This window comes from Heterodontus francisci, chromosome 27 (genome assembly GCF_036365525.1).
Source record: "Heterodontus francisci isolate sHetFra1 chromosome 27, sHetFra1.hap1, whole genome shotgun sequence".
Classification (NCBI taxonomy): domain Eukaryota; kingdom Metazoa; phylum Chordata; class Chondrichthyes; order Heterodontiformes; family Heterodontidae; genus Heterodontus; species Heterodontus francisci.
The window spans coordinates 21612326-21628888 of NC_090397.1; the positions used below are offsets into that span (position 1 = coordinate 21612326).

The 16563-nt window shown below is 43.1% G+C and overlaps 1 protein-coding gene across 1 annotated transcript in view; it reads left to right on the top strand.

Annotated features, from left to right (window-relative positions):
• The window catches only part of rerg (RAS-like, estrogen-regulated, growth inhibitor), a 203691-nt gene that overhangs the window by 68973 nt on the left and 118155 nt on the right, over positions 1-16563 (top strand). Inside the window, exon 3 of the mRNA XM_068058990.1 lies at positions 3086-3238. The gene's annotated coding sequence lies outside the window, so the exon portion shown is untranslated. The remainder of the gene's footprint in view (positions 1-3085; positions 3239-16563) is intronic.

Consider the following 16563-nt stretch of genomic DNA (forward strand, 5'->3'; position numbering starts at 1 on the left):
AATTTGTAATAGTCCCACCTCCCCCAGAACTGGTCCCAATGTCCCAAAAATCTGAACCCCTCCCTTCTGCACCATCTCTCAAGCCACGCATTCATCCTGACTATTCTTTCATTTCTACTCTGACTATCACGTGGCACTGGTAGCAATCCTGAGATTACTACCTCTGAGGTCCTACTTTTTAACTTGGCTCCTAACTCCCTAAATTCTGCTTGTAGGACCTCATCCCGTTTTTTACCTATATCATTGGTGCCTATGTGCTCAACGACAACTGGCTGTTCACCCTCCCCCTTCAGAATGTTCTGCAGCCGATCTGAGACATCCCTGACCCGTGCACCTGGGAGGCAACATACCATTCGGGTGTCTCGTTTTCGACCACAGAACCGCCTATCTACTCCCCTTACAATCGAATCCCCTATGACTATCGCCCTTCCACTCTTTTTCCCGCCCTTCCGAACAGCAGAGCCAGCCACGGTGCCATGAACCTGGCTACTGCTGCCTTCCCCTGGTGAGCCATCTCCCTCAACAGTATCCAAAACGGTATACCTGTTTTGGAGGGAGATGACCGCAGGGGACACCTGCACTGCCTTCCTGCTCTTTCTCTGCCTTTTGGTCACCCATTCCCTTTCTCCCTCAGCAATCCTAATCTGTGGTGTGACCAATTCGCTAAACGTGCTGTCCACGACCTCCTCAGCATCGCGGATGCTCCAAAGTGAGTCCATCCGCAGCTCCAGAGCCATCATGCTGTCTAACAAGAGCTGCAGCTGGACACACTTCCTGCACGTGAAGGAGTCAGGGACATCAGCCGTGTCCCTGAGCTCCCACATTGAGCAAGATGAGCATAACACGGGTCTGAGATCTCCTGCCATTTTTAATCTTATGCTTAACTTAGATAAATGGAAAAGGAACAACAAGTTTTTACCAATCTCACGATAAAAAAAAGAGAAATAGAAAAAGCCTTACCTTATCTACACACCACCGAGTCCTTTTTTTTGGTTAGAGGAGAAGGGCGGGTGGGAGACACTACGGGTGTAGTGTCTCGGGTTCAGAAACAGCCCAAATATATAGGTTTTTACTTACCCAGCAGCCCCCTGGTCTGCCAAAAACAAAAGGAAAATTAAGTTTAAGTTGAAACTGACCTTCCCAGCTGATCACTCGCTCAGCATTCTCTGCTTTCGAATAAGCTGCTGCAATGAAAGGCAAGTTATTTTAAACAGCCCAAATATATAGGTTTTTACTTACCCAGCAGCCCCCTGGTCCGCCGAAAACAAAAGGAAAATTAAGTTTAAGTTGAAACTGACCTTCCCAGCTGATCACTCGCTCAGCACTCTCTGCTTCCGAATAAGCTGCTGCAATGAAAGTACTTTTCATATCCTGGCTATCTGTCTGTGAGAATTCTTTAATGTGATTGGCTGCTTGGACAGCTTTATGACATCACTACAGCTCGACTCTGGGAATCCCAATTAAAGAATGCTCCAATCAATTGCACATCAAAAGAGTTAAAGTTATTGCCATGGAGATTGCTAGCTCTCTCACTGTTGGTTGCAGACTCCAGGTCAATATACCTCAAGCAGAATAAACGTTTGTTATTTATTTTTCTACTTTTAGCATTTTCTGCTGTTATAGTTACAATTTGCGATATTGGTTTCTTATTTACTCATCTCACCCCTTTTCATTTTTTCAGTTGCATTCTGTTTATTAGAGTGACCTCATCAGATCATTTCTTGGGGTTCAAATTTATGCTCTTATACTTTTGCAGGAATGCACAATCTTACTCTGAGTATCTTTGCAAAGCTCATGTGTTGGGTTGTGCTAAAAATATCTCCTAGCTAAGTGACCAATTGGAAACCAATGGCATGAGTATTGCTCAATGAGCTAACCAGCCACCTAAGTGGTATAAGTAACATATAAATAGTTTACTGATCCAATTTCCAAGAGAAATGAGGGAGACAGCAGAAGGTGTGAGAACAGATTTGACGAAAACACAGGCAGCAAGAAGGTACAATAAAGTGCTCTCTTATGGAATGGAGGGGCATACAGTCAGCATGTGGAGGGCTAAACAGGCCATCATGCAGGAGGTTGATCTGGGATCGTGTAGCAGGAGACGCTGGGAGGATACCCAGAAGAGATTGTCATGCTTGAAGAAAAGTGTCAGGCTGAAGAATGAGAATAAATGTAAAAAAATATAGCTTACCGAGTATGGAGATAGCAGTTGATAACATTCAAACTGTTACTGGTGTTAGACAAATTTACTTGAATAGAACAACCACCACCTAACATACCAGTAACAACAGCCTGCATTTGCATAAAACCGTTAATGTAAAAGTCCCACAGCACTTTACAAGTAGGGTTACATACGAACATACGAATTAGGAGCAGAAGTAGGCCACTCGGCCCTTCGAGCTTGCTCCACCTTCAAGAAGTTCATGGCTGATCTGATTGTAACCTCAACTCCACATTCCCTCCTACCCCCAATAACCTTTCACCCCCATGCTTATCAAGAATCTATCTATCTCTGCCTTAAACATATTCAAAGACTCTGCTTCCACCGCCTTTAGAGGAAGAGAGTTCCAAAGACTCACAACCCTTTGAGAGAAAAATTTGCTCCTCATCTCTGTCTTAAATGGAAGAGGATGCTGGGCTCGGTTGGAGGAGATTAAGAAGAGTGACCTCAAACTCAGTTGCTGTGAAGGGTTTTGCAAAGATGATCAAAAAATAGAAAGAGAAAGAGAGAGATGTCTGAATTCTTTGCTACCAAAGGTGAGATGAAGGGAGGAGTGACACATAGAATACTGGAGTCAGCGAATAATGAGCCCAAGTTAGCATAGCCACCTGCTGTAAATGCAACACACGTGCATGTGAGGTAGCCCGGCAAGGGAAAATCTGCAATGATGCAGCTTGGAAAGACTGAAGATAATTATTCACACATATCTGACAATTACCATGCACACTGACATCTCTCAAGCATTCTCACAAACCTCCTGTAAGCGAGGCAATTTCTATTCTGATATGTTGTGCTTACGGGCTGCTGTCTGACATAAACAGCATGGAATATTCACTCAAAGTATTACATCTCCTTTACTTACAGGAAAAGATTACTTTCAATGGAAGGTGAAAGGCGGAGGCAGATGGAGAGGCTCAGCAGCTTTAAACTCTAATTTTTTGATGATATTATCTTGGAGCCCATCGGTTGGACACAGCATAGGCGAGGCACAAACTGGAGAGGAGGAATATACCCCAGGTTATTGTATACTTATAACTGCAAAGTAGTTATTGTTAGCTGTGAAATGTACCATATGCTGTCTGCACAGCATCAACATGCCTAACTATGCAGGTTGACTTATCATCTGCATTTTACTTCCTGTTGCAAGTTTGCCAGAACCCCAGAAGCATTTAGCCGTCTTTCTCAGCAACAATACTCATCGCAGCACTCAGTATTATCATGGAATATCCCAAAGATTCACGCACTGGAAGCTTCAGTGATGTGATATTGTAAACAGAGAATGAGTCACTTCTCAAAAGGTGGCAAATAGTGATGCTGGAAGAAGGTGGGCTGACTGGAGAGGGATATCATTAATTTGGGCCTTGCTAAGTTACTTCATGATGCAAATTTCTTGGGACCAGCTGTGAGAGGGTGGATATTGCAGGAATGCACCAGTCACTTACCTCCTAGAACTTTAAATGTTTGCAGCTTAGAAGGAAGTAATTTATCCCATCATGTCTGCCAGCTCTTTACCAGAGCAACCTAAAACAATTCCCATTGCCCATCTCTCACTATACCCCATTATTTTCCAATTCTTTGAATACCTATCCATTTATCTCTTTAAAATGTAATGATTTCTGCTTCTACTATTACATGTCGTGATGAATCACAGACTTCATCAAATCTGTATAAAAGTATTCTCACAACCACTTCTCACTCTCTTAGTGGTGATTTTAAATTCGCCCCAACAGTATCTGGCCCCCTCTTTTTATTTTATGTGCGTGAAGTTGTGCCAAATCTGCTAAAGTTTTGCCACTGCTACAAAATCATTTGAGGCAGTATTATGAGCAATTTTCTCTTTTTTAACGCTGCCAAATTTTCGCTTCCAAAAGATTTATTGACTTGAGCACTACATGGATTTTACAGTAACCTAATCACAAGTGATGGTAGTTTGTAATCCTTGATATGGCTCCACGTTGGACCTTGCTGCTGTGATCCTTTTCCGCTCTGCTGCACAGAAACACTCTCTGTGGAACATGGTACCTCTGTTAATTTAAATAAATATAAACATAGCTACTTAACAATGCTGACAGCACTTAACATGGTGCTGGAAGCATTTAGCAATTAGTTACTATATTTATATGTCTATTTACATTGATGAAAGTAGAACAATATATGTTCTTTTTCTTGGGGAATATGGCCTGGGAGAACTGAAACTGTTCAATGATATTGGCATGTGCTGCGTCCATTGGCCTTTGTATTGCATTTTATTGTCAGAAATCATAGAGTACACAGCAAAAAATAAAGTAATACAGCATACACTACCACAGATCTTTATTCTACTCATCTGCAATCTATAAATAAACTGAAATGCTTCACTGCAACTTGTACTGTTAAGAAAGGGTCACAAATGAAACTTGTTAAATTAATGGAAATGGTGTGCCTTATGAACTTGCTCTATAATCTATTATAGTCTTCTTTAAATTGATTTTCAAACAATTTTTGGGTAGCTGCAATGTTAATTTTCTAAATAATATGCTAATGTCTCACTGGGTGACGACTTCTCTCCTCTTGGCATCTTATTGCACTATCAACATCCGAGGGGCTACCATTGACCAGAAACTGAACTGGAGTAGCCATATAAATACCGTGGCTACAAGAGCAGGTCAGAGGCTAGGAATCCTGTGGTGAGTAACTCACCTCCTGACTCTCCAGAGCCTGTCCACCATCTACAAGGCACAAGTCAGGAGTGTGATGGAATACTCTCCACTTGCCTGGATGGGTGCAGCTCCAACAACACTCAAGAAGCTCGACACCATCCAGGACAAAGCAGCCCGCTTGATTGGCACCCCATCCACTAACATTCACTCCCTCCACCACCGACACACAGTAGCAGCAGTGTGTACCATCTACAAGATGCACTGCAGCAATGCACCAAGGCTCCTTAGACAGCACCTTCCAAACCCGCAACCTCTACCACCTCGAAGGACAAGGGCAGCAGATGCATGGGAACATCACCACCTGCAAGTTCCCGTCCAAGTCACACACCATCCTGACTTGGAACTATATCGCCGTTCCTTCACTGTCGCTGGGTCAAAATCCTGGAACTCCCTTCCTAACAGCACTGTGGGTGTACCTACCTCATAAGGACTGCAGCGGTTCAAGAAAGCAGCTCACCACCACCTTCTCAAGGGCAATTAGGGATGGGCAATAAATGCTGGCCTGGCCAGCGATGCCCACATCCCATGAATGAATTAAAAAAAAGGTGGATGCAGTCTTTCAAATGTCCATAAAAAAGCTTGCTTGAAGTAAGATGAACTTCTTCATTCACCTGAACTGTTTGCAATCTTGTTTTACCAATGATTTGTTTATCACCAGCACTGATATAAAATTAATAATTTAAAAAATCTTGTTGATCTTAACATTTCTACCTAACACTTAAAAGTGAATTGGATATTGCCCATATAAGGGAATGGCAGGGAAATAATATTAGAGTAGATTAAATTAAAGAGCTAACATTGACACAGACACAATGGGCCAAATGGCCTCCCTCTGAAAATGCTATAATTCTGAGATTAAATTGGTTCAGTTCTATCATATGTTTGGAAAGAATTGGTACCAAGCACCACTGAGCAGATAAAGCAAAGACTTTTGACCTGTTTATAAGTTAGGCCAGAAAAACATAAATGAACAAGGTACAAATATGCTCTTATTCTGACAGCAAATTTGTAAAAAAACAAAATTGATTAAATACAAGGAGATTTAAGTGCTGCTCCCACTCTCCCTTTCTGTCTTCGCCTTGTTACTGGTCCTGCTCTCCCTTGCTGCCTATGGCCATTCTGGTTCTACGCTACTGTTTTGTCTGAGGTCTGTGTTTGATCTGGACAGTTTGTACCAGGATCGGGAATTGATTGGATGTGATAGGATCTCAAGGTTCTAATTTTGGCTTCATATGTTCTGTACTATTTTTATTGCTCCAGTACTGCTCATTTATTAAAATATTGGTACCATATTAATATCACCTCATAAGCATGCAATTTAATATATTAAATATTATGGGGTGGGTGTCAAAAACCATAAGGATGGGGCTAATGATTGATCAGTGAAGTAAGGAGGGGGTATGTTGCTGAGTTGTCCTTAACAAATTCCACTTTAACCACTGTTTTTAAACATGTTCCAAACAATAACTCCACTGAAGATAGAACCTCTTAAGATAGAACACTGCTTCCTTTGTGATCACAGACAGCCTGACTCACAGTTTATAGTGAACCATACAGACTTGTTAAGTTAATTAAAGTAGGTTATTCAATGCTGCTAAACTGAACTGTCATACTAGGTCATTCAGTGCTAAGTAAATGGGGCAATTGTCAAGTAAACCGATAATGTCGTCTTAGTTTCTATTTTGAATATGTTTTGACTAATAAACTCTTGGTATTATAATGTAATAATTACCATGGTAACAGACTAACAGGGGATACCTCGTGACCACTATATATGAGAGTAAATTCAGCAGCCCTCTTTACTCTCAGTAGGAAGGAGTACTCAAAGTGTTGCGCCCTGGTTTCACACACTCACGTCCTTCAAACGCAGCTTCCAATTAGAGGGTGGGCTCCTTGAATTTATCCTATGTTAAATGTTTCCATAAGTCAGAGATGAGTAATAAAAGGTTAATTTTGGTCACCATTGCACACCCCATAAATCAAAGCAAACTGCGATACGTTCTAGTTATACTGCTTGGGGGAAGTTGAAACTGAAAACACATTCAAATTATTGTTTTCTTCAGCCAGGAAAATCAGCTGGTTTCTGACCTTATTTTGCCCCTTACATTGATATCATTTTCATGGGAAATGATTTTAGCGCCATTAGTGCACCTCCATACAAGTAATACATTGTAACTTACAAGTTGAATGTTTATCATTCCTGATGAAGAATTGTCATCAATTAAACTAGTTATTTACACAAAAACATATTGTTTAAATACTCCCAAATTTCATCTGTCAATTTCTATAACAAGTGCGACGCACAGACTGTGAGGCAGGGTAGACTCCTGGTAAGTCCTTATAGACCACACTAAAATGTTACTGCCTCCATCCACAATTCCCTCGAATCTCTTGCGTGCATTGCTTTCACTGCTTCGTAGCAAACTCTGCATGCAATGTAGGCTTTTATGCTCCATCAGTGCTGTTCTGCAGGATGCCACTGAGCACTGCTTCAACATACCTGACAGTTCTATGCATGCAGGATGAATGACTCGGGCTGAAAAATATACTGCTTGCATTCTTGGAGAAATTCACAAAATCCATATTCTCTTCTGTGTTATTTACTTTCTGTCATTGTGTTATATACAGAAGAATATGTCTTTTCAAATTCACATCCGCGTGTGTAACCCCAGTGATAGATCACAGTGGCTGAAATAATATCTATTAATATCTGTATCTTTATGAGACAGCAGTGCAATGGCAGTATTCCTATTTATGGCAATACTTCAAATGTATTAAAAATTCATTTGAATGCCATAGAATATAAGGCTTCATCTTTCAAAAATGTGCTGTTTTCAAAATGCAGTGATGATGCCTGCAAAATTTTTCTTTCACCAGCTCATAAAAGAGGGCAGATTCAAATAAAATCTCATTCTTTCTAAAATTGCTAAGGTACACAAGAATTTTTTAAAAACATGGTTTATCTTTATTAGCTATTGCCAGTGCACAAAGAAAATACAATGGAATAAAAAGAAGAAAACATACAAACCCAGGATCAAAATAATTTCTCTTTCACTTTTATATTTTTCAATTTTCAAATTGCCTCCAGCAACTCATTGGGTATACTCGGTTTGGATGCAATTCTATTCCTGTATTGTTTCAAATTCACAACTACCATTAAACGTGTCAGAATCAGTGACTGGGTTTGGAGACCTTGGTGGATTCATATTTACTCAGAAAGTGGTTAGAATATGGGATTTGCTTCCACAAGGAGTAGTTAAGGTGAATAGCATAGCTACATTTATGGAGAAGCTGGATAAACACATGAGCGAGAAAGGAATAGGAGATTAAGCTGGTTAGATGATAGGGTTAGATGAAGTGGGGGAGGGGAGGCGGGGGAGGAGCTCATTTGGAGCATAGACTCGATAGCCTGAATGGCTCGTTTCTATACAGTACATTCTATGTAGTTTGTTCTAAAGCTCAAACTAATTTTCTGTTCATTATTACCACAAATTCATTTTCGGCTGCAAAGAAACAGGATTCGTCTATGGTAGTACGAAGGTCCAAATCTATTTAACAATATTGAGGATAGGGTGTGACTTTGAACAATGTGGAATTTGTTTGATATTTTGTCTGAATAAATACATCAAAAATTTAGTGGGAAGAACTGGATTGGAATTTATCAATTATGCCTTGAAGATTACGTGATACCATTTGGCTCAGGAAGTGATCATACATAAAACAACTCACAAAGAAATTGTCTCAACCAGTGCTTAATGGGAACATAATACAGTGCTACAAAAAATCGCCACCATTCTAAGGTTCAGGAACAGTGCAGACCACTCTACATTGCCTTCATAGACATCACCAAGGCCTTCGATCTTGTCAACAGAGATGGATTCTTCAAACTGCTGTGGAAAATAGGGTGAACTCTTGGGCGTCATCTCCTCTTTCCACGAGAACATGCACAGTTCTGTCAGTTGCAATGGAGCAACATCAGGTGCTTTCAAGATTAGCAGCAGGGTAAAGCAGGGCTGCGTCCTAGCGCTAAGTCTCTTTGGCATATTCTTCTCCATGCTGCTATTATACGCTTTTGGTGACTCAAATGGGGGTGTCCACCTGCATACCAGAGCTGACGGCAAGTTGTTCAACTTGGCAAGACTGGCAAGACTGCGTGTCAAGTCTAAAGTGTGTAAAGTCCTAGTCCGTGAGTTGTCGTTTGCTGATGACATTGAGCTAACATCCCATAATGAAGTTCACTTGCAGCTGCTTGTTGCTTGGTTCTCTGCGCCTGCAAGGAGTTTGGTCTGACAATCAGTGTCAAGAAGACCAAAGTTATGGGCCAGGACTTAGAGACTCCACCTTCCATCAACACTGGCAACCTCACTTTGGCCGATGTCGACAGCTTCACATACCTTGGATCAATCATCACCAGTAATCTGTCCCTTGATGTCATACTCAGCACCAGGATTGCCAAGGCTGCAGCTGTCATGTCAAAGTTGAGAAGACGAGTGCGGACCAACTGTAAACGAACCGAAAATTCAAAGCTTTGCATGTACCAGGGCTGTGTTCTCAGCACCCTCCTTTACAGCAGTGAAACATGGACAACTAATGCAAGCCAAGAAAAGTGGCTGAACAGCTTCCACCTCACTGCCTCAGACAGATATTCGGCATCTCCTGGCAGGACAGAATGCCAAATACGGAAGTACATCAGCATGCAGGGATGCTCAGCATATTTGCCCGCTTGAGTCAGCTGCGACTCTGTTAGCTGGGTCATGTATGCCAAATGGATGATGGCCACATCCCCAAAGATATGCTCTATGGTGAGCTTGCTATTGGCATGAGACCAACAGGTCGCCCACATCTGCGATACAAGGATGTCTGCAAGCAAGACCTCAAATTGACTGGAATCAGAGTCGATGCATGGGAAGTTCTTGCTGCTGACCGGTGTTGCTGGAGAATGGCAGTCAGGAAGGGCGCGGAAAAAGCAGAGAACAAAAGAAACAACCAGATGGTGGATAAGAGAGCCCAGTGTAAGGAAAAAACATCAGTCAACCAATGATATTCATCTGTGCCAGCTGTGGAAGGGATTGCCACTCATGAGTCGGCCTCCACAGCCACAACAGATGATGTTCAACTCAGAAGTGACATACACCCTGGGCGCAGTCCATCTTCTTCCTAGACGGATGGATGCCTTCTCCTACTAAGGTTCAGAATGAATAAGCATAGTAAAAATAACTGATATTATTCTTGACAAGATTGATATCGTACAATATCATAGTAACTGGTTTTAACCAAAACTAATACTACAATTCAATTTTCAAGGTTGCAGCATGCACTTAACAGAGTTCAAAGACATACTGTATCTTTCAGGTTACATTTCTATCTTTGTAATTATTAAGGGTATGTTTGCCTACAATAACAAACGGGACTGAATGTCAAAAAGTAATCCATTGCTTGTATAACACCTCGGAACATCCTGAGGATGTTATAAGGTGCTGCATAAATGTAAGTTCTTGCTTTACTGGTGCTGATGTGGTGAGATTTCAGTGTGTCTGTATTTCCAGTTAAACTCCAAGGTTCCTCAACACATTGCTTGGGATTTCCTTTTCCTGCCACGTCTGCAATTATTTTATTTATGATTTCTGGTTATCCTGACACATTGTGCAACATTCTGAATGCCTTTGTCATGTTTGGTCAGTAGGGTAGATCTCTATCCTTTGTCTTATGTAGTACCAGACTGAAAATTCTGTACATGCATTTTCTGTGGAACTGTTGGTGTCATGTCTTCAATGCACTAATTTCCTTTCACCTTTTTTTGAGCAGAATATCATTTCCCGCAGTCAGCTCATCTTGGAAATATCAGCATTCCTTAATACCAATCAGTGCACTTAATTTAGTTTTTGGGCATCCTAGCTTTCTCATACAATTAGTTCGACAGCCTTATCTTGCCTTGTATTTCTGTCACTTTATTGTCTGATACAGGTTGGTTTGCCATTACACAGGGTATAGGATGTGCTTTATCCTCCAAAACACAAAAGTCCGAGTGTATCAGGCCTGTGTCCTCAGTACCTTGCTCTACGGCAGCGAGGCCTGGACAACGTTTGCCAGCCAAGAGCGACGTCTCAATTCATTCCATCTTCGCTGCCTTCGGAGAATACTTGGCATCAGGTGGCAGGACTATATCTCCAACACAGAAGTCCTTGAAGCGGCCAACATCCCCAGCTTATACACACTACTGAGTCAGCGGCGCTTGAGATGGCTTGGCCATGTGAGCCGCATGGAAGATGGCAGGATCCCCAAAGACACATTGTACAGCGAGCTCGCCACTGGTATCAGACCCACCGGCCGTCCATGTCTCCGTTATAAAGACGTCTGCAAACGCGACATGAAATCGTGTGACATTGATCACAAGTCGTGGGAGTCAGTTGCCAGCATTCGCCAGAGCTGGCGGGCAGCCATAAAGACAGGGCTAAATTGTGGCGAGTCGAAGAGACTTAGTAGTTGGCAGGAAAAAAGACAGAGGCGCAAGGGGAGAGCCAACTGTGCAACAGCCCCAACAAACAAATTTCTCTGCAGCACCTGTGGAAGAGCCTGTCACTCCAGAATTGGCCTTTATAGCCACTCCAGGCGCTGCTTCACAAACCACTGACCACCTCCAGGCACGTATCCATTGTCTCTCGAGATAAGGAGGCCCAAAGAAAATCCTCCTTTGCACCATAGCGTAGTGTGGCTTCATTTCCTACATCAAATCCTTCAAAACTGATCATGAAGATATTATGATCAGTTGCATTGTTTCTTGAAAAGCTCTATCTAGGTTGTTGTCCCATTTGAAAAAGTACATCCATTTTCAATAGCTTGTTCGATTATCTGCAATAGTCTTGGGAAGCACCCTCTCCCTCACTTACCTCCCATTGCATTCTGCTGCTGCTTTCATGCTGGAAGGCCTTGATTGGCCCTCCTGCTTCGAGAGCTCGCCTGCCATCTTTTGTGGCGAGCCTGCCCTTTGAACACTAATTGGCTGCTCCAGGGAAAATCACATTGAGCGACCATTTCCCACAAGGTGCTGGTTTCTGACCCCCATTTGAGCCTGATGGCAGGGTTCAGAAACTGCAGGGAAAATACAGCCCAGAATATTTTCTTCAGAACTCATCATACGTGTAATGCTGAACTTGCTGTTAACCTGAGCTAGAAATTACAAAGAATCATGCGTTTGCAGAAGACACGATTTCCGGGAAGCCATGGCGACTCAAGAGGAGCTAAGCGCATCAATTCATTTGTTATCTTTTCCATCAACCTTAGCTATGTTGTTTTATATGAATGAGAGGGATTTAAAATCCTTTTAGATTTAGTATGAAATTCAAATATAACGTGGCGATTTTCCTCACCTTTGGTACAGCACTTTATTAATGTGGTCAAGGAGCTGGGCCTGACAGCGTTCTGTCATGGCATTTTTTGCTGCCTATAATCATGTATTTTACTCCCATGCATCCTGTTATGTTTTGTACCCCAAACATGAAGAAACTAGACTCACAATTTCTGTGTGTGCAAAGGCTTTATTCAAGCTGGCTGCCTGGAATCTATCTGGACGTCTGAGTTTCACTTTTGGAACTATGCCTTGTCTGGGGTTGACTAACAGCATAGTGAGCACAAAGCAATCAATCGCTGAACAATCAAACACAACGGGCTGAATTTTATTGGGGCGCTGTGCTCCGCAGCGACACCCTTTGAACTCGGCGGCATGCCCGCATTTGCCTGCCGCCACCGAGCCCCCGCGATATTAATCGCAGGGGCTCATTTCCATACAGGCCACACGCCCCCCTCCCCCCCACCCCCGCCATATTACGTGGGGAAAGGCAGGACATTCGGTGCAACAAAAGTTTTTGACAGTTGTGCAGCCGGTGCTGGGGCCCTATTTTGAGCGTCCCAGCACCTGCTTCCTGACAGCTGTCAAAGAAATACTTACCTGACCCACTGCATCGAGGGGCCAGTAAAGTTCAGCTCAACATTTTTCCCTCTTCTAAACTAAGGAGCTTATTTTGAATTCACCTTAATAAGCATCAAACATGTCTACATGGAGTTATGCCTTAGAGTCTGTTTGTTCCTCTAAGTACACAAATATTCTTTGAGATATGGAGGTCTCTATGATGACACTGAGATTGACGAACATGTTGTTGTGGTTTAGTCCGAGCCTCTTGATGAGGTAGATGATCAACATCATGATCACTAATCAGAAAAGGGAATGCATTCTTGGTCACAGCTGTAGAAACCTCCAGGTCTGCTCCCAATCAAGCGTCTTGTGTTCTACTTGGTGTTGTCATTCCAAGAGATAAGCATTGGTACCGAACATCCACTTGATCTGTTTAGGTTGTGATAGAGACGATGGGAGCTTGTTGTTGCGATTTGGACGTTTGATGTGAACCCAATCTCTGACTGTAAATTGTGATTTCCTTACACCTATTTGCCTATTGGAGTACGCTTTTACTTTGCCTTGTTGCTTCATGATTTCTTCTGCTTTCACTCTGACACTCGCGTTGGATGATGACTGAAGAATGGTCAGTGGTGTGAGAATGTTGCAACCAATCATTAGTTCGGCCGGTGTCTTTCCAGTCAAAGAATATGGGGTGGATCAATATGTGCGAAGTAGGATACGAAGAGGTTGTTCAAACATTTTCCCCTCCAACATGCCAGCTCTCAAACTGTCCTTGATTGCCCTGTTGAAACGTTTGGCACCACCATTTGATTGCGGGTTGTGTCGCAATGTCAGATAGTGATGAATTCCAGCTTGATAGGAACTCTGTGAATTGACTAGAAACAAACTGCGGTCCGTTGTCTATAGTGATAGTCTCTGGCAAACCCCATTTTGTAAACAACTTGTCTAGAATGTCAATGACTGAAGTGGTGGTTATGGAATTTGTTGCAGCAATTTCCAGCCACTTTTTATGTAGATCATGAACAAGCAAAAAACATTGATTGCTAGGGACTGCACATGCCTCTCGGAAAATATCTACTTGGAGTTGTTGCCATGGTTTTATTGGCCACAGGGTCAGATGTAGAGGTGCAGAACGCGGGTTTAGCAGATTTTTCACTGTGTGTACATGCTACACAGTTTCTGATGAACTCTTCTATGTGGCGATCTATTGCTGGCCACCAGGCTGCTTCATGGGATCATTGTTTCATCTTAACACCACCTTCATGGACAAGATGTAACACCCATGCTTTCGGGATAACCGCTTGAGTTCCGCGCGCAATACAGTTGTCATCAAATTCCTCTATTTTCGCGAGGCCAGTCAGTTTTTAGGTACTGGCTTACTTTCTGCAGTATGCTGTCTGCCACCAACTCTGCCTTCAACTCCTTTTTCATCATAAGGTTCGCTTTCCCAAGTGAAATCATCGCGACTATGGAGTCTTCAATGTCACAAATTGCTTCGCTATTGCTAACGCAGTCTGCGATAGTAATGCAGTTAAGCATGTCAGCTACTCAGTTGCATGAACCTGCCAGTTACTCAACCTTGAAGTTATACTGATAAAGACGATCAGACCATCGGTGGATGCGTAGAGGTCGATGACCAGATCCTGACATGGCTAACAATGTAATCAGTGCTTGGTGATCGGTGTGGAGGGTGAACTTCCTACCATAGAGATACATGCACCAATGTTCACAAGCGCAGATGTAGGCTATTGCTTCCTGCTCTCCAATGCAGCATTTGCATTCAGTTTCCGACAATGGGCGTGATACGTATGTGATCGGTTTTTCACTTCCTGCAATGTACTGTGTGAGTACACATCTGTAGAACGCAAAGTAGAAGGGGATTGGGTTTCAAGGAATTAACCCTTGGGACATTTAGGAAAATAATTTTCAGTGTAAGCCACTTGACCTCTGAACATGTGGGAATTGAGCAGCTCCAGTGATCGGCTATGTGATACCAGTCCTATGGGAAATTAAAGCACCCATTGGAACCTCAGCTATGATCATCACAGTTTAACAAGCAGGAAATGAGCCTCTTGATGCCTACAAAACAGAGATTTTCCACTAATCCAAATTGCAAGCAAGAAAGGTATGATTTATGGCACAAAGGGGCCTCTCATTAACCCAGAGGGCTATGATCTATTGTGGCAAATCTTTAGTTCTCACTCAGTAGCTGTGAGTGGGACTTCCAGTTGAAAATTGTGGTGGTCAAGATGTGAAATGGTGCTGCATGCAATCATAATCTAGGCTGACACTCCAGTGTAGTAATGAGGGAGTGCTGAATTGTGGAAGGTGCCATCTTTCTGGCGTGATGTTAAACCCTCTCAGGTGGGTATAAAAGATCACACAGCACTATTCGAAAATGAGCAGGGAGTTCTTTGGTGTCTCGGCCAAAATTCATCTCTCAAACAGCTAAAACTAGATAATCTGGTCATTTCATTGCTGTTTGAAAGAGTTTTGCTCAGTGCAAATTGGCTGCTGCATTTGCCTACATTACAGAGGTGATTACCACATTAAGGGCTGGATTTTAAGAGCTGGTGGCGAACACAGAAAATGGCGGCCCACCTGTGCAGGCTGCACGCCAAAGAGCGGCTGCAAGCTTAAGCACAGAAGCTCATTTAAATAGCCGGGGCGGCCCACCCCCCCACCAATCTCGGGGAGGGTCGGGCTGTCTGTCCCTGGTAATGGTGTCAGCTGCCTGTGCGTAGCTGCTGGCCCCGTTTTAAAGGGCAGCCAGCCCTGCCGCCCAAATTAAATTTTTAAAGTGCTACCCTCCAAAATTAAATAAATACATTTCTAATACCCCATTCCCACCCCCAATAACAATTACAATAACTATTTGTCCTTCGTTCCCCCCCAAAAATACTTACCTTTTACATCTGACCTTCTCTGCCCCCACCAGCTCCCCCCCCCCACCATCCGCAAGCTGCACAATGTTTAAGGTTTAATCCATCCCACCATCCCCTACACTCATTACGTAGATTTGATACCATTCCCTGCCCCCCTCCTGCCACACTGACAAACGTACCTCCTCCCCCCTCCCCACCATTGTGGTGCCGCGTTTCTCCGGATGGAGATCTGAAGGAACAGGAGTGCCGGCTGCTATGCTGTGAAGATCGTGGCAGGCCCTCAAGATCACAGGTAAGTCTATGTAAATATATTAATTTTATTCATTTGAATATTTAAATTGTGTTCCCGTGGCCCAGTGGCGGGGGCCACCACGGAGCCTCGCCATAACCTAAAGGATCGGTCCGGGCCTCCCGGCGCCGACGTCCATGGTGGGCCTCATCTGGAGCCATCTACAGGCCCCAACCCCCCCATTACGCAACCCGACGCCTGGGAGAGAACAAAATCCAGCCCTAAAAGTGCTCCATTTGCTGTAAAGTGCTTTTGGATGTCGTGAAGTTGTGAAAAGCACTATATAAATGCAAGTATTTTTTGCTTTTGTCATATAGAAATTCATTGAAGTTGGTGTGGAATGTTTTACCAAATCTCTTGAGACAGCCTTGAAGAATGCCTTGGGAGGAGATAATGTGTTGAGTGTTATCTCCTTTTCCAAGAAACCGATAAGAGGCAAGGAAATGGAGTCACCATGTTAAGACCATTTGATGAAAACTGGCTTTTAATTCCCCGCCCACCTATCAGGCTGGGTAGAGCACCAGCAGAAGACACAGGACTGTAAATATCTGACATTG